The sequence below is a fragment of the Lissotriton vulgaris genome, chromosome 7, assembly GCF_964263255.1.
Source record: "Lissotriton vulgaris chromosome 7, aLisVul1.2, whole genome shotgun sequence".
NCBI lineage: Eukaryota > Metazoa > Chordata > Amphibia > Caudata > Salamandridae > Lissotriton > Lissotriton vulgaris.
The window spans coordinates 860,344,553-860,363,582 of NC_141695.1; the positions used below are offsets into that span (position 1 = coordinate 860,344,553).

Below are 19,030 nucleotides of genomic sequence, written 5' to 3' on the forward strand. Positions count from 1 at the left end.
TGAGAGACAAATGTTAGGGTGAGGAGGAGGGAGGGGGGAGAGAGTGCACTGCAGAGGAAGAGGCTGAAGGTGGGAGGGCGGGGGAGATAGCGAAAGGGTGAGAGAAGAGGCATTGGACAGAGGGGGGCGGGGGAGAGCATTCCTTTGAAGTGTGAAGCTCTCGGCATTGCTCTGGCAGCAAACGGCAAGCGCGTGCACGGGCACATGCACTTGGCGTAGTCCGCCTGGTTCAGCTTTCCTGTTTCACCTCTATATGTCTCGACATCTGCAATGCCAGAGGCATTCGCATAGGTCGAGACCTAAAAAGGGAGGACTTGGCTCTGCCATTGCCTTAAATGGCAAGGCCAAGTTAGCTGTTAAAAAACTGCTGTTCAAGTTTGCAGTGGAAAGACTAGGAGCCATGTTTTACCTTTGTCACACTCAGGGTGGTACAAGCAGTGCTGCAATCCATGGTGTGACCCTCTAATTTACAGGCACCGGCGTACCCTGGGTACCATATAGTAGGGACTTAAAAGTAAGTTACCTAATGGCAAAATTGGATATAAGCCAATCATACATACACACTTTAAAGGCACTGAGGTCGGATTAGCAGGCCTCAGTGCACTCTCAGATTCGAAAAAACAGCAGCATCAGTCCACAACTTTGGAGTGACCATACAAAAAGAGACTTTCCGGTAATTCCACTCACCTAACTACATAAAATACATATCTGTTACCTGCATGATATACAATGTGCTTTGCCTCAGGTACTTTACCCCCTGTGCTACTTCATGAATCAAAACTGTCACTGGACAGAACACAGATCTCTCCAGAAAGTGCATTAACCACCAAAGTTATCTTACTATGGTTACCTCCTGAAAACTGCTGGTTACATGAAGGGCTTTGCAGTAGGTGCCTTAACGTCATAATATATATTTTTAAATGCCGACTCTTTGCGACCGATTAAGTCAGCTAGGACAGCTTTCTCTTCGCGGTTGTCCTTGTTGCCAATTGCAGAGTTTTACTTTTAATGCGTAAATTGACTATCAGATTCGGCTTTTACTTGACTCCGCCCCTAGTGACTCCAAATCCTACACGCTGCCCCACATTGACCTCCAATTTATGGGTTTGGGCATGGTTTTCCATTCCAGCCCTGGCTATGTACATATAATGTAGGGATCATGGATGGTGTGCTTGCTCCTGTCTGCTTCTGCCCCCTCGGAACATAGCCTTTCCCCTCCCCGGGCACCAGCAGGCACCGGCTGGCTCTTTGCCTTTAAGGGGCTGTTCCAAGGCCAGTGTTTTCAGGCCGGCTCCTCACACCATGTGCCGGGCGGAGCCAGTCAGCTGCACGGGCACAGACAGAATCCGAGGCCGGTAAACAAAGACAGAAGAGCAGCCGGCAGGCATCGCATACACAGACACCATCCAACCGCACACGGAGAGGAAGGAGGAAGAGCTCTCCGAAGAGGCCGGCGCCTGCTGTGGAGTCAGAAGCGCACCCACCGGTATTCGAAGGGCTCAGGGTAGGTGAGCAGGCAGCGGACGGCATTTTGATATGGGTCAACGCAGGTACTCCTCTTATGTGGCATCGGAGGGGGGCATGGAACAGGGCGCTGCGGCCAAACTGCATAGGAAAGAGAAGCATTCGTGACTAGCTATTGAAAAAGTAAACCAGTACGACATCATAGCACAGCTGGATAATGCGCCTGTAGCAGCGATCTGCCTTTGTCATTCAGGTCGCCGGTTTCAACCTCTGAGAGATAGTTCAGTGTGTTAAGATACCTGCTTCTGCTAGAGAGATGAGTATGCACCCTGCGAGTGCCTGCTTCCAATCCTAGTCAGTTAATCCATGGGTGTTAATGTGCTTGTCTCGGAGAAGCACGCACCTGCTGATCAGAGTGTAGGCCTCAGCAAGCCAACTCATCTCTCTAGCAGAAGCAGGTATCTTAACACAGTGAGCTATCTCCCAGAGGTTGAAACCAGCGACCTGAATGTCAAATGCAGATAGCTGCTACAGACGCATTATCCAGCTATTTGCTCCGTTTCTTATTAGGCAAACAGCCAAAATGGTAGAAAACAGATTTACTTTCTGATCCAATTTACTTGCAAGATTTCAGAATCTAGGCAAGTGTACTCTTGTATTCTAAATACAATTTAGACATTGTGAGCATTGCTCCTTATCAGGCCTAATTCATGTTATCAGCTTGTAAAACATTATTGCTTTTGTGCGCCTCCCTACGTTTTCTCAATTTGAACTGATTTGACTGAGACATTTACTTAATCTAAATCTGACAGCCAGACACAGACTATCCAATAGTCACCTTTTCCAGGATCTTAAACTTTTTTTCACTTAAATTTGGAATATCCCCATTAGCATAAAATAGATCATGTATTGATATAAAATAGAATGTATCAATTGTCACTTACAACCAGGTAGTGGCGCTTAACATGTTGTGGCCTAAATTCCTATTGTCTGGCTCTTCATCAGGATACGGTGTGTGACTCCATGTTGTAGTGTGTAAACATTTTTTGATAGAGTTTCTTGTGCAGTAGTTACAATGGAGATCATTTACTGAAACGTTGATTCCAGGGAGGGTGATCTGAGACCCAAATCATTCTTTGCAAAACACCCTACAGTCAATGAATTTCTTCCAAGCAGTGAAAAGTGTATCGGCTCTATTGGCACCTTGATTAAAAATGCATAGACTATGAACCAATAGATGTGTGTTCGAGCCATACAACCTGGCAGGACAAGAGATTGCTGGCGGGATCTTCTAATTGTGAAGTGACGCTGTAAGACCCATTACTCTTGCTCCTCTATACTGCTCCTCGGGAGTTCTGTGCCCTGAGTACCTTATATTTTACTTGGCTGCATTGACCCACAATCTGCAGCCTCCTCGACCACTCGTACAGCTTTGCTTTAATAATGAAGTGTTTTTTTCTACTGCCTCTTGGGTATCCTAACTGCAAGAGCTCTGTTGCAGTGTTTAAGCCAGCGTGTCCACCTGGCCTATTGACCAAGACTTGAGGCCTGCGCCGAGGCACTGGCCCCCCTTGCTTCTGTTCCTTCTCCTCGGAAGGACGCGTTCCACCAGCTCTCCCCCTTGTCCACCACGAAGCCAGTCCCCAGCCTAGATCACCACAGTAGTGCCCACCCCCAGCTGGTGACTCTAATTTGGGTCTTTTCCATGTAAACGTACGGACGAATTTACTGTATTTCAGGCTGGCTGCATCCACCTCTCTGCTTCGATCGGATTTGCTGAGCTAAGAGTCGAAATTAGTCGACTCAGTTGGTCGGGTGTGCCTTTCCTTCGTCCAGGACTGATGCTTTTTTACTTGAAACTCTGGTTCACTGACGAAATCTTTGTGCTGCGGGCAGGTCACGGGTATAAACCATGGGACGACTCTCCATTTCATCCTACTGCGAATGATATATAGAATTTAATTGAGATGTGTCCTAATAACACCCTCTCTGCGCATGAGGCTACTACAGGTCACAAGTGACATCTGTAAGAGGCGACTGCAGGTTAGAGATAATAGCTGAGAAACTCCACTCAAGGTTTATATCTCTGAGAGGTTACTACAAGTAAAGGGTGCTGCCTGGGAAAGGAAACTACGGTGGCAAGGGTGACACACAGGAGTTATTACAGGCCAGAGGAAGACTGTGTGGGATGCTACCATAGGCCATGGGATTAGGTCTCTACATTTCAACAGTTCAAAGATGGCATCCGGATAAGGCTGCTAGCGGCAAGCACTGTACGAATCTCCTATAAGCTAAAGGTGATATCTGAGAGACAATGGACGTTTATGGCAATGTGTGGGGCAATTAAAGCACGACACAGATCTCGTGGATTCGACTGTCTTAGAAGCCCCCTAATAAGCAGGTTGTCCCATGAATTTATGGAAGAAAGGGCATTCTTCTTTAAGGAATGTAATGTGGTTCGATGGGTTAAGGCACAGTGTCTAAACTCTCTTTGTGATTGGATGTTCGAAACCTGTAAAGAGTGGAATGCTCATTTTACCCTTTGAAGACAAATTAATAAGATTGAGGTAGGATATAACAAAAAAGTTATTAGGGCACCATATTTCACACATAGTATAATTCACTTAGCGTCCGACTCTTCTATGCCCTTGTCCAGCAGGCCAATAGTGGTGTTACACTTGATGTTTCTTCTTGTGGGGTAAGGGAGATATTTTTTATTTAGAATTATTATAGAGCACTCACTGTGAATCAGATCACCTACATACACTTTGCTCGCACAGTCCACCTGATACGTTGGTGAGAGGCTCTGTACTTTATAATCTGTAGAAGCTTTTGTTAGGAAGGTGCTGGTAGTCGTTGCAGAATTGAAGGCGGTAACAGCCTCCTTTACTGCGCAGCATACTCACCAGAGCCCTCTATGGCTGAACTACAGATGCAGTGGAGGACCAAGCATGGGAGCATGGGTGGTTTGGCCTTACAAATGGGTGCAGGGCCTGGGCTGCCTAGAAGGGGCACAAACTGGGATATGATGTAGTGGAGGACTCAGGAGAGGTAGTTATGCTTGATTTTGATTCGTGTGAAATAGAAAACCTATGATAAGTGTCAGGGTCTGATGTTTACTCCCATGGAGAGGAGAGTATGTCTCACTTGGGCAGCAGGAACTGAGCTTGTCTCCAGCAGTGTGGAGGGCACAAGGTGGGTGGCCGGATGTGAATTTGCCTGACTGACTGGAGGGCATCATTGGGTGTGTGGTAAGGCCAGAGATTGTCTGTGGCAGACTTGAGAGCTCGAGGTGGGTGATAGAAACAGAGGTCTCTTTGACAGAGTGGAGGACACAGAGTGGGTGGTAGGATGTGAGTTTTTTCTCATCAGACTGAAGGTCACTGGGTGAAGTGTAGGACCAGAGTTTGACTGGAGAGCACAGAGTGCAAGGTAAAGCTTAATTTTGCTCTGCCACAGCAAATGGCCGAAGGCACGACGTGTTCGAACTGATGCAGTGAAGAAAAAAGGAGTAGTGAGAGTGATAGGCCCTAATTTTGGTCTTCCAAAGGCAGTGGACCCCGGATGGTGGTAAGGCCTGGCTTTAGCTCTAGCACAGTGGAGTGCCTGGACTGGGTAACAGGAACTAGATGATAAGCCTGGTCATTTGGTAGTTGGTGGCGACGTTCGTGCTGGTGTGACTTTGGCTGTTCTGTTTGAGACTTGTCTCTTCCATATAATGCAAACATTGAGAAGCCAAAATAATACTTACAGGGAGATCAGTTACAGCTTTCTAGGCTTTTCATCTCATCTTTTGACCTCACGTCCTCTTTTGATCATTCTCCAAAGATGCTTAATGCCTGATGACAAGCTTTGGTGGTCATTGGTCAAATGGGGGGGGGGGGGGGGAGAGGCCAAGCAGGGCTCGGTCAGAATGTTTGGCTCTGCCTTTGACCATGGGGACTGGCAAGAAAAAATGGAGCCGGGCCTGCAGTACAGATATTGTCCTTTTGCATTCCAATTACGTTTTTAAATTCAAAATCTGATGAATACTGATCAGCTCAAACATAAAATGCAAAGGGTGTGTTTAAACGTGAACATTTACATGAAACAGTCTCCAACCGAGCTCTGCATTTTCATGTTTCTCACTGAAGATTAGTAGCACCAGAGAGCCAACTGAGCAGAATCGCCAACATTCCTTTGAACTATCAGTGTGTGGAGTTGCCTTCACTGGGGTGTAGATCCGCTTTTGATACAATTCTCTTTGCCAATTCAGAGGAAGCCAGTGATATATTTACAAATAGGTACTATCCCGTCTTCAATTAAAGTTGCAGTTTTTTTATAAAGTTGTCTTATGGTAGATTGACTGAACAAGTGATCGGTGTATTTATTCAACTAATTGGCATCTAATGGAAATGAAAAAAGTTAACTATCCTTTGGTGTTAAAGGAATAGAAAAGACGACATCAAACCAGAGGCTAAACTGCACAATGTGCAACCAACAAATGTGGGTTCAAATCTAAGCTTTCCAGATTGGTCAAATTGTTTTATCGTAGGCAAAATGATTACTTCAGTGGGCCTCATTTTCCTTACCCGTCGAAATTAAGAGCACAATGAAATAACTAAGCTCAGGATGTGCCCTATGCAAACACCTTTCTTGTACATGATTTAACAGGCAATAATGTTGCTCTATTAACAAAAACATAAGCCAAGGGGCACATGACAACTGACTGTTCCCATGGTTCGCTCTTGGCTTCCTTGCCAGGAATGTTTCTAAGCTCATGTTCATAAACTTTCATCTTTAATAAACGCTACTCAAAACGGTACATTGCTTAATATATTAAACGGAAACACTTCAAGTGCTAAAGAAACACACTTTTTGGCTTTTTTATCTTTATCGTATGGTGTTTGTTGTTTAACTTACATACATAATAATTCATTGGCGTGACTTGTTCTTTGACTTTTACGTCCAAGCCAGGCTCCAGGCTTACCAACCTCTAATCGGTCGTAAATACAGATTTCAAATGTTCCACATGCTTTGATCTCTTCATGAGCATTCGTTGTTTTATTCTGCGAGTCCTGAGGAAGGCAGCCAAATACAAGAGGCTTGCCGATCTATAGACTACATTTTCTGGAACGATTGACCATCTTGAATTAAAATACTACTAAAATACTACTAAGACCACATTTGCTGAAAAATGTGTTTTTAGCTCAAAATAATGGAGCCAGCAGGGTCAAACGTTTTGCATAGGTTACCTGATCAGCTTCCTGTTGTATTACAGAACAATTACTACAGAGGTGATATTTTACCCAGATAGTAACCGATAAACTGGGGAAAGGTTTTTATTTGCAACTTGGTCCTTGGAAACAATATTTAAATGTAATTCAAGGAGGGGAGGGAGACAGTGAATCCTCCTTTGTCATGAAAATGTGTTGCTTCAGTATTCATGTAGATTCACGTGACTGCACACTCATTCTTCTAAAAGGAGCGTTTATTTTAAGAGAGTACAGGAACCCCACATTACGTCAGTTTTGAGGTCTGATGTCTTTAATCGTGCAGAACCTCCTAGCGAGGCAGTTAGGGATATGAAGTATAGTACTATTCCGCAGTGCTATTTCTTGGTGGAAAGTGGTGCCTCTGTAGTCCCATGTTGTGGGCACAGAATAATCCCAAAAGTGAAGATCCCTTGAGAAACATAACGGAATACACAGAATTCGAGAGGCGCACATTTTATTACAAGAAGTGGGCACATATATCTTTGTGTTTTGCTGAGAGCAACGTTGTATGTTTTAAACTGTTTAAATCTGTGAGTTAGAAAGGACAACGTTAATAAAACGGTGTTCCATGTAAGACTAATCATTATTTGTTGATGAGCTACATTTTGAATAGAATCCGGTGTATATGTTTCCTTTTTACAGAGCCTTTGGGGGGTCCCTTTTATTTTTTTTATTTTTTTATTTTTTTTATTTTATTGGTTCACAGCAATACATGAATTCATCAAAATTAGTGAGATAAAATCAAAACATCTAATAGGCAAATAGACCATGTATGCAATGACTTAATTCATCCAATGGTTACAACATAATCAATGCTATACATACGCGAATAAGTAGTAAATCTGTGTACATCCATTATTAACAAATAAAATTCGAGTTAAGTTTAATTACATTCTCAATTCTCATAATAATCTAAAAAAGCACCCCAAATTTTTAAACCCATTTTCTTCTTCCTCCTAGATCCAGTAATTGAAAAAAGCCCCCACTCCTGTTTATATAAACTATACACTCTTGCTTGCCATTGTTGAAAAAGGGGAGGCTTTTCCTGAAGCCACTCAGTGGCAACACACAATCGTGCCACAGTCATTGAAAAAAAAAATAAAGTGGCGATAAGGGTATAGCCTTTCCACTGAGCTATCTATAGGAATTTTCCCCAAAAGCAGCATAGCAGGAGTAACAGTTACCTGGATATTAAACACTAAAGAAATACATTTTTCAATTCCTCCTATAAATCCAGCAAGCCTAGGACAAGAGAAGAAAATATGTACACTGTCTGCATGGTCAGCTTTACAACGAAAACATTTGCCATCAAAACCCTCGCCCCATTTGGACAGACGTTCAGGAGTATAATATAAATCAAACAAGGTTTTGAAAAATTGAGCTTTTATTAGCAGACATTAATACCTCTTTAGACAATAAAATAAGATCTTCCACTACTATTTCTGAATCTCCTAGGTTGTTGGCCCACTTTACCCTTACTTTCTCTAGATCATCTGTTTTCCCCTCTAGTAATATTCGATACAGAATACCTATTTTCACCTGCCTATTAATCCCTTCTATAGCTTGATTCTTTTGTAGAATTAACTTCTGTCTTACAAAAAAGTCCTGAATTTGTAAAAATTTAAAAAAAGAAGTTCTGGGAAAAGAAAACTGGTCTCCTAACTCCTCAAAGGATTTACACTTGCCATCCTCCATGCACATATCACCCAACCACCTAACCCCCTTTTTTTGCCAGTTTTGTGACATTCCATCCGAGAATATCGTAGGCAATATCCTAAATGCGCTGAAGGGAGTATAATACGAAAACTTCCCAATAGCCATTGTTCGAACTAGCCATCTCCAGGTCTTATAAGCACCCGCTAACACCTTAAATCGAGTTCGCTTGTATTAGCTACCGTCAATTTCAATAAATAAGCTCTGCTTCACGCAGGGCCCTAACAAAATTTCAAATATTGATGTATGATTGAACATGTGTTCAGTTGCTCCCCCTATTATCAAAATCCTAATTTTCAATAAAAAACAAACTATCTAGTAAAGAAAAAAATCTGGAACCCCTAACCCTCCCCTCTCTGTTGGTAACATCATATACTTCATAGCTCGTCTTGGTTTTCCGGGGCTTCAAATAAATTTCCCACATAAGGATTGCAAAGCCTGTATCTTGGGCTTGGGAAATTCCAAAGGGATTGACCTAAACAAATATAGCACTTTAGGTAGAACATTCATTTTCATTTTAACACACTGAAAATAAAAGGGGGGTCCCTTTTATTTTCAATGTGTTAAAATGAAAACATATCACAATATTACTGCTGCGGAATATGTTGCATAATGACACACAATTAGGCTTATCTAGCCACATTATTTATTCTAGCCTGCCTCATAATTTGGTTCTCTGTTGCAGCAGAATTCTAGCAGCCCTGTTTATAATAAAGTGCCTTTTTAGGTCGAGCCTAAACAGCGCATGCACTGTTGCTCGACTTATAGTAAAGGGCATCTCAAAAGTGCTACCCAGGTTTGCTTGCTGACTACAAGGTTGAGTCCACGTGCACGCACGGCCATCTGCCTTTCTTGCTTTTCCTTTGTTGGGTAATTCAGCACCTCTCACAACTGCTCCTCCCCACCATAGAGCACATCTCACGACCGGGCGGCCGTGTCACCATCGATCGCTTTCACTTTCACGGCCGTGTGGCCGTCTCTTTCAAGTGCTGCAGGACTGCTTGCGTCCCTTTTTTTCGCTTTGCTTACTTTCTTTCACTTGTTTATTTAACATTTTAATTTGTCATCCTAACATGCTCTTCCGACATTTTGGATTGGCAAGTTTAAAATAGACTCATGCCCACTCAAGCATCAGGAGGCAAGCTTGCCATAAAACACACATGAATTCCCTAGCCATCTTGGAATCATTTTTCTTTAACAGAAACCCCATTTCAAGTTTGCCGACCCTGCGTGCATCTGCATCTGATTCTAGACGCATGCATGCCATTGGCAAAACAAAAACTCACACATGCAAAGGCCTGGCCCTCTAGAGCTGTGAACAAGTGGGTTGCAAGGTTTACAACAACAAAAAAAACATCAATAGGGATGTCATGCGCTCTTACTGTTGGGACCGTTTTGATACCAAACGCAGGGACTGTCAGTCGCTCAGTGCCGACTCCTGGTGGTGCCATTTCTGCAACAGGAATATTGAAACTGCAGAGCAAAAACGTCACTCCTGTGTATGCTGTGCCCAGCGCTGAGTCCCTCCTACCGACCCCCGCACACCCCTCCTTCCCCAAAACAGAGCAGCCTCAGAGGAAACCTGTTACTCCCATCACTCGACACCAAAAAGCACAGTTGCCCCGCCCCCCTCTTGGAATCACTCCAGCTTTTCAGCAAACTTGTGCGTCACGTGTGGCTTTTTTTTTTTTGCACACATGTATTGGCCATTGCGTGTAGCTTTCAAAAATGAAAGCACGCAATTGGCCAAAAGCTCACCTTCCCCAGTAAATGTTTTCTCCCATGGCCTCCACCTTGCAGGAACGAGCAGTGGCGCGCAGGGTGCCATCTGTTGTGGGTCATATTACTAAGGTCGCTTTTACTTTCGCGGCAACGCTTGTCTTCCTTACAGGGTGTGCACCACTCATGGGATGCTGCAGCTGCATTCCTCACATCCCACAGCGTTTTGCCTGCAGGAGCGCCTCCTTCTTATCTTTTATTACACGTGGGGGCCAATTTGCAAAAGCATTTATGAGTACTGGAATTTCTGCAGGAATACTCTTTGCCATACTCTTAATGACATTTTCACTTCGCAAAAGTTCAAAGAAGGCACAGTGCCATTATTAATACCTATTGTGCATGAAGAGTACTGTTTTATTACTTTTGGATGTTTTGGGGGCAATTAACTAAGGCATATAAAATAGTACTACAGGATTTCTTTGTTACATACTCTCACATCCCGATCTGAATCGTCTCCCAGTCTCTCCAATGAAAGGGTACTCCATGTTACTCTTTACGTACTATTAGTACGTCACTGCTGCATATTTTTGGCTGACTTATAACAAGGTGTTAAGCGGGCACGTTCCCGTCACTTGCTCGCAGTCGGATCCACGACCCCCTTTCTACGTAACCAACCCCAAGGCCCCCATGAATTACCCCCTCTTGCCCCTCTTGCCCGCATCCTTACACACCTCCATAAGCCTCCCGTCTTTGTCCTTCCACACTCCCCTTCCTGCCCACACCTCCCGCGCCCTCCACTCACTTGTGCCTCAGTTCTCAGGAATCTTGCTGTATAATATTTATTTTCGCTGTCACGATAACCTCCCTTCGCCTCGCTTCCCTCAGGCTTCGCTTCTTGGCAATTAGAGGTGGGTGCCCGCAGCCCCTCTCTGTGCAGTGATGCAAAATGGCGCCACCCTATCTCTTCCCTAGTCCTGTTATAAATTTGATGCCCCCTTCCTGCCCCCCACCCACAAGCAATTTATTTTATTTATGTTTTTTACATATATATGATATGGCCTGCCCCATGGCCCAAGCCGCATCGTAGTGCTTTTCTGAGAAAATGTTTGTTACAGCAGGTGCTGCGGGTAGAACAGCAAGGTTGGGAGGAGGGTGGGGGACACCGGACTATAGGTACCTGGATGTGAGGGTGGGTGGAGGGGGTAATGGTTGGTAACTCGGTCGAAACTTCCTCACAACCCCGTCTCTCTCACTTTTCATGGACCGGGGAGACAAAGTACATATACAGAGTTCATTGAGGGAGACAGCACTTCTAAATTCAGCATTGATGTCCACCACCCCCAGTGACACGATCTTCAGTTCCGTTTCCTACCTGCACATGTGCATGCTGGGATAAAAACAGGTGTGTACATTACCAGTACTTTTTTATGGGCAGGTACTTTCCGGCACTGCGTACCCCCACTTCTCAGCACTGCTGCAGTACTTTTAATGAGAGAGTACCTGTCCGCCTCAGAAGCAAAGAGGTGCTCTAGAACAGTGAGTACCTGCACCCCTGTTTTTCCATTTAAAGCACCATACGTCACATCCTGGACTCTCCAACCCTGTTTTCCCTCAAAACAAGTTCTGTATTCGAAGACTTGCCCGCTCCACCCGTTCTGTGCACCTACAAGGATGAAAAGTTGATTCGACCCTACTGACTTACAAACCACATACTCACACGTCATATTTACCCTCTATTCAATGCAACATAAATACACTCCACGTAAAACCATTCAGTGCCACATAATTACACACCACATAATTACCCTCTACTCAATGCAACATAAATACACTCCACATAATACCACTCAGTAGCAGATAATTACACGTCACATAATTACACTCTAATGCAGAGCTTTCCAAACTGTGTGTACCGACACAGAACTGTGTCGCCTGCAAATGGTGGGTCTGTCGCGGGCACTTAGCACATAACTGCTGCTAATTAAGAGAGGCATTCCTAGACTCTCTACTCTATGGGGGCCTAGCAATTCACAACAAAGCCTCATTAACAAGTAAATGGTCTTTTAAATACCTGTGAAGTGCTCAGGTGAGCTGTGTGTGTGCCCGGGAAGCTGGGGTGAGGTGACAGAGGGTGATAGACAGACGGAGATTGAGGGAGAAAGACAGAGAGAGAGAGGACGACAGACAGAGGGAGACAGACAGAGGGAGGAGGGCGACAGACAGAGGGAGGACGGAGACAGAGGGATGGAGAAGAGGGATGGAGACGGAGGGAGGGAGACAGACGGAGGGAGGGAGGGAGAGAAACTGAGACAGACAGAGGGAGGAAGACAGAGAGACACAGACAGAGGGAGGGAGACATACAAGAGGGAGACAGTCGAAGGGAGGATGGCAACAGAGGGATGGCGACAGAGGGATGGAGACAGAGGGATGGAGACAGAGGGAGGGAGACGGAGGGAGGGAGACAAATGGAGACAGACAAAGGGAGGGAGACATACAAGAGGGAGACAGATGGAGACAGAGGGAGGGAGAGAGACATACAAGAGGGAGACAGATGGAGACAGAGGAAGGGAGACAGAGGGAGAGAGAGAGAGAGGGAGGGAGATAGGGAGATGGATGGAGACAGAGAGAGAGGGAGGGAGACAGAGAGGGAGGAAGACAGAGAGGGAGGGAGACAGAGAGAGACAGAGAGAGGGAGGGAGACAGAGACAGATAGAGGCAGGGACAGATAGATAGAGGCAGAGACAGACAGAGACAGAGATGGAGAGTGAGACAGAGGGAGGGAGACAGGGCTAGACAGAGACAGGGACAGACAGACAGATAGAGGCAGGGACAGTGACATACAGATAGAGGCAGAGGCAGAGAGGCAGAGAGACAGAGAGGGAGAGAGAGACAGAGGGTGACAGAGGGAGACAGAGAGAGGGAGACAGAGAGAGGGAGACAGAGGGAAGGAGACAGAAGGAGGGAGACAGACAAGAGGGAGACAGACAAGAGGGAGGGAGACAGGGAGGGAGACAGAGGGATGGAGACAGATAGAGAGGGAGACAGAGGGAGACAGATGGAGATAGAGACAGAGGGAGAGGGAGACAGACAGAGAATAAGAGGGAGGGAGACATAAGGAGGGAGACAGAGGAAGACAGCCAAGAGGGAGACAGACAAGAGGGAGACAGACAAGAGGGAGACAGATGAGAGGGAGAGAGAGGGAGAGAGAGGGGGAGAGAGGGAGAGAGAGAGGGGTTGACAGAGAGGGGGAGAGTGAGAGACAGAGGGTGAGACAGAGAGGGGGAGACAGAGAGGGGGAGACAGAGACAGAGATGGAGGGAGGGAGAGACCGAGAGGGAGGTAGATGGAGGCAGAGGGAGAGGGAGGGAGATGGAGGGGGGAGAGAGAGGGAGACGGAGGGAGATGGAGGGAGAGGGAGGGAGAAGGAGAGAGAGGGAGGGAGACGGAGGGAGAGGGAGGGAGACGGAGGGAGAGGGAGGGCTAGGAAGGGAGAGGGAGGGAGAAGGAGAGAGTGGGAGGGAGACAGAGGTAGACGGAGGGAAAGGGAGAGGGAGGGAGACAGAGGGAGACGGAGGGAGGGAGACGGAGGGAGAGAGAAGGAGGGAGATGGAGAGAGAGGGAGGGAGAGGAAGAGAGAGGGAGGGAGATGGAGGGAGAGGGTGGGAGACCGAGGGAGAGAGAGGGAGGGAGAGAGAGGGTGGGAGAGGGAGAGAGAGGGAGGGAGACGGAGGGAGAGAGGGAGGGAGACAGAGACAGACAGTGACAGGGACAGACAGAGACCGATAGAGGCAGAGACAGGGACAGGGGCAGACAGAGGCAGGGACAAGGGCAGACAGATAGAGGCAGGGACAGGGGCAGACAGATAGAGGCAGGGACAGGGGCAGAGAGACGAAGAGGGAGACAGAGGGGGAGACAGAGAGGGAGACAGAGAGAGAGAGACAGAGGGAGAGAGAGGGAGAGACGGGGGGACGGAGGAGAGGGAGGGAGAGGGAGGGAGACAGAGAAAGAGAGAGGGAGGGAGACAGAGACAGACAGAGACAGGGACAGAAAGAGACAGATAGAGGCAGAGACAGGGACAGGGAGCCAGAGAGGGAGACAGAGGTTGGAGACAGAGAGGGAGAGAGACGGAGGGAGAGACAGGGAGAGAGACGGAGGGAGAGGTAGAGAGAGGGAGGGAGACGCAGGGAGAGGGAGAGAGAGAGAGGGAGACGGAGAGAGAGGGAGAGAGAGGGAGGGAGACAGAGAGAAAGGGAGGGAGACAGAGACAGACAGAGACAGGGACAGACAGAGTCAGATAGAGGTAGAGACAGGGGCAAACAGATAGAATCAGGTACAGGGGCAGACAGATAGAGGCAGGGGCAGACAGAGGCAGGGACAGGGGCAGAGAGACGGAGAGGGAGACAGAGGGAGACAGAGGGAGATGGTTTGGGCTCGCTCACTCAGTACACTGACCAAAATGATGCATCTCCAAAAAGTGTGCCACTAACATGAAAAGTTTGGAAAGCTGTGCTCTAATGCAACATAAATACACTCAACATAATAACACTGTGCCACAGAATTACATGCCACATAATGACACTCTACTTAATGCAAAATAAATACACTCTACATAATAGCCCTCAGTGTGACATAGTTACACGCCACATAATTACTCTCTACTCAATGAAACATAAATACACACCACATACCACTCAGTGCCACATAATTATGTGCTACATAATTACATCCTACTCAATGCAACATAAATACAATCCACATAATACCACTCAGTACCACATAATTACATGCCACATAATTAACCTCTACTCAATGCAACATAAATACACTCTATAGAATACCACATAGTGCCACATAATTACACACTACATATTTACACTCTACTCGATGTAACATAACTACACTCAACATAATACCACTGAGTACCACATATTTACACTGTATTCAATGCAACATAAACACACACCACATACCACTCAGTACCACATAATTACACGCCACATAATTACACTCTGCTCAATGCAACATAAATACACTCCACATAATACCACTCAGTGCCACATAATAACACACCACATAATTACACTCTACTCAATGCAACATAAATACACTCCACATAATACCATTCATCGCCACATAATAACACACCACATAATTGCACTCTACTCAATGCAACATAAATACACTCCATATAATACCACTCAGTGCCACATAATTACACATCACATATTTACACTCTACTCAATGTAACATAACTACACGCAACATAATAACACTCAGTACCACATAATTACATGTCACATAATTACACTGTATTCAATGCAACATAAATACACTCCACATGCCACTCAGTACCACATAATTACACGCCACATAATTACACTCTACTCAATGCAACATAAATACACTCCACATATTACCACTCAGTGCCACATAATAACACACCACCTACTTGCAGTCTACTCAATGCAACATAAATGCACTCTAAGCCACATACCACCAATCAACATAAATGCACTTCACACCATGACACAATTTCACTAAGCATAATTTCACTCAACACCGCAGTTCCAGGCCACACAACTCAACTCTACGCATTTCCAATACACACCACATAATTACACACCAAACAACATATTTCAACTCCACAATCCACAACGTACCTCCATTCCACACCATATAGTGGCACCACCTGACCACCAAACATCACTCACCACCACTATTTTGCATCAGCGCACCATCTAAGCATCACCTAAACATCACCTAGGCATCACGTCAGTCTGCCCTCGGAATCTGGCCTCTGTTGATTCTCCCCTAGTGTCCGTCCGCTGCTCGTGTTCTAATTAAATTACTGTTTTCCAACCTCCACTCCCCCGTTATTTATGTCCCGCTCCCCAACAAAAAAATTATAACAAATAAGCATGAGAACAGGCAGGAAGAAGTTGCCAGCAGTGCAAGTATAAAAAAACTAGAAGACATTTTTTATGTTAACACCTTTTTTTAATCAGGTTGTTCAGTTGTATATAATGGCGTCTTGGTTTGTATTAAGGTAACAAAATTGCTTAACACTTTTTATTATAACTTTTCAACATAATGCACAGCAGCCACAATGCTCTACAACAGAGCCAAAAGTTCTGGCTAAACACATAAGGTTCCAAAGGCAAGACCTATTGGCTAAGCCAATACTTGTTTTCTTATGGTGATGTCTAAAGTGAAATTAATTGGGGTCTGTTTAACAACAGCCTGTGCATTTGTAATAATTTGGTGAATCTTTCTTGTGCTTGGATTGGATGAGGGTATATTCAGGGTAAGAGTCGGGGATCCACGTGGGTGGACGGCATCCCCCCACTTCTTTCACAGGGTGGACGCCGTCCACCCTGCCAAGAAGTTGGGTCCCACTAAAAAAGATGCTGAATTTCGTCCTGGTGTATTTTCAGCAGCACCTGCACGTTGTTATCTGCTTTCCATCAGAACAAGTTGCAGGCAGGGACGGGACTCGGCTCTCTTATTTCTGACTCCTGCTGGGCCGATAACAAAGGCTGAATCTGAGGTGTCATCAGGCCTCCTTTTGTTGGAGTTTCCTGTGCAGCAGAGGGGAAACAAAGGCTCCCACCTTGTTAGCACTTCACACATACTTAAGAGACGCAGCTTTTCACTTTGTTCAGACCCTGTTTAGGAGATATGCATGCATTGTAAGAATATCAGATGTGTGGGTCTTTCCCAGTATTGCACAAAATAAATAGCATTTACATAGCGCTTACTACCCCTGAGGAGGCATTGTAATAATTTAAATATCACTATTTCTTTTAAAGCACTATGGCTAGAGAAAGCCTAATGTTGACAAAAGGTAACATAGTTTTATGTGTAGTGTAAAAAAGTGTGAATCTTCTGCCTAAATCAGGAGGGTTTGCAAGTATACCCGAAATGTGCTCAAATGTACCCATGATAGACCTGCTAAACATATATGTGAGGGCCTAAGATCTGATGTCACTTCTTGTGATGCCACTTCCTGTCAATTCATGTGCTGTGATGTCACCCGCCGTGATATCACACACCGTGATGTCACGTTCCATGATGTCACGTGCCGTGATGTCACACGCTGTGATGCCACGCGCTGCGATGCCACTTGCATATTGATTAACTAGTTAGTCCCCCCACTTCTTTTTAGGTCGAGAACCGAAGGCTGCGCTTGCACAGTCTCCGGGAGGAGATTTAATGTTTTGGAGTATGGGGGCTTGAACCCGACTCTCTCCTCCATTGGCTGGCTTCCTAAACGGAGGCCAGCCATTGGAGGAGAGGGTCATCACTCCTTTAAAGCCCCGTCTCTATCGGATTCGGGGCGTTTTTTTTGCGTTCTTTCGACTGTGACGTCATCCGTCACTCAAAACGCCAAAAACACGCTCCCGAATCGGAAAAATTACAGAGCTTTGCGGACGCCATTTCAGGCCGACCGCAGCCTGAAGAAGTCACCGTTTTCTTGCTACACAATCACAACATATGAAAGAGTATACACCAACACATGCGCGAGCATTAGCTGCGTTTCTTTTTATTCCCCCATACCGTAATCTCACCTCCACTCTGGATCAGCTGCTGCTGCACACAGTTCGACTTTGGTCCCTTTACTGCTGCGCCGCCCTAGGACAGGCAGGGCTGGGAGCACCGGCCGGCAGGCGACAGCTCTCGCAGCCCGTGTGCGCTGATTCACCCGGTGGTTTCGACGAGAGGAGGAGCCCTGGGAAGGCTGCCTGTGGTGGAAAGGAGGGTCTCCCTGGACCAGGGCTGGATCACAGACCTCCGAGGGTGGGACGGACCCCTGGCTCTGCTCTCTGCGCTCTCCAGGGAGTGAGCGCGCTTCTTCTGCGGAGCTCGGCAGGCTCTCCCGTCCCCATGGGGTCCAGCGAGGAGGTATCCAGCCCGGAGCTGCGCCGCCTCTTCCTGGCCTGCGATGTGAAGCGCTCGGGCTGGTGGAGTTCGAAGACTTTTCCACCGTGTGCCGGGAGCTGGGGGTCAGCCCCCGCCTGGTGCGGCCGCTCTTCAGTAAGCTGGACGTGGACCGCGACGGGGCCATCGACTTCCAGGACCTCTCTGCGCGCTTCCAGGAGGTGTCCGAGACCCTGGACCTGGCCTCCTTCAGCTCGCAGGGCATCAGCGCCTGGGGGGAGTTCGAGGAGCGCCTGGGGGGAGAGGTGCACGAGCTGCCCAGGTAAGGACAGCGCCTGCAAAGGACCGCCAGTGTACGGCACTCCCGATACCGGGCACTGTGCCATAGAATTCCCTCTAGGTATGTCTGTGAGCAACAGGTGCAGCGGGAATCGCAGCGTGACACTCAGACAAAATACCACGAGTCGTGCGTGAGGGACAAGTGCTGCACCTGCTGCTAAGAGCACAGTGTACCGCAAGAGTTGCTTCCGCTCTCCGTGGGTGGCATCACCAAATGCCTAATACTCCATAACTTCCCACATTGTATCCGCATATCTGCGAGTAATGGGTGCAGTGCACCCCGACTCTCTGTCCGTGATACTACCGCCACAACAATACCAGGGCGTGTGTCGCTAGGAGCCCCCTGTACCACAAGCGCTGGGAGTGTGCCTGCAGTCGCACTCCGCGGGTAGCATTACCACATGCATAATACACCGCATATGTCCACATTGTATCAGGTCAACTGTGAGCAAAGGTGCAAATGTTACGTGGAGAGAATTCAGGGTGCCTACATACTCTCCACGTAACATTATCACCTGCAAAATACCACGCGCTGTGAGTGACAAGGGTTACGCCTAGCGCTAAGAGCACAGCACATCAGAGGAGCACACATTGTATCAGTAGGTACGTGAACAACTGGTAGAGTGATGCAACTGCCAGGTACTTCAGAATCGGATCTTCCA

At 46.6% G+C, this 19,030-nt stretch overlaps 1 protein-coding gene across 1 annotated transcript in view; it reads left to right on the forward strand.

Moving 5' to 3' along the window:
• Window positions 1-1,303: 1,303 nt before the first annotated feature.
• FAXDC2 (fatty acid hydroxylase domain containing 2) overlaps window positions 1,304-19,030 on the forward strand; it is a 335,302-nt gene continuing 317,575 nt past the window's right edge. Inside the window, exon 1 of the mRNA XM_086931249.1 lies at window positions 1,304-1,504. The gene's annotated coding sequence lies outside the window, so the exon portion shown is untranslated. The remainder of the gene's footprint in view (window positions 1,505-19,030) is intronic.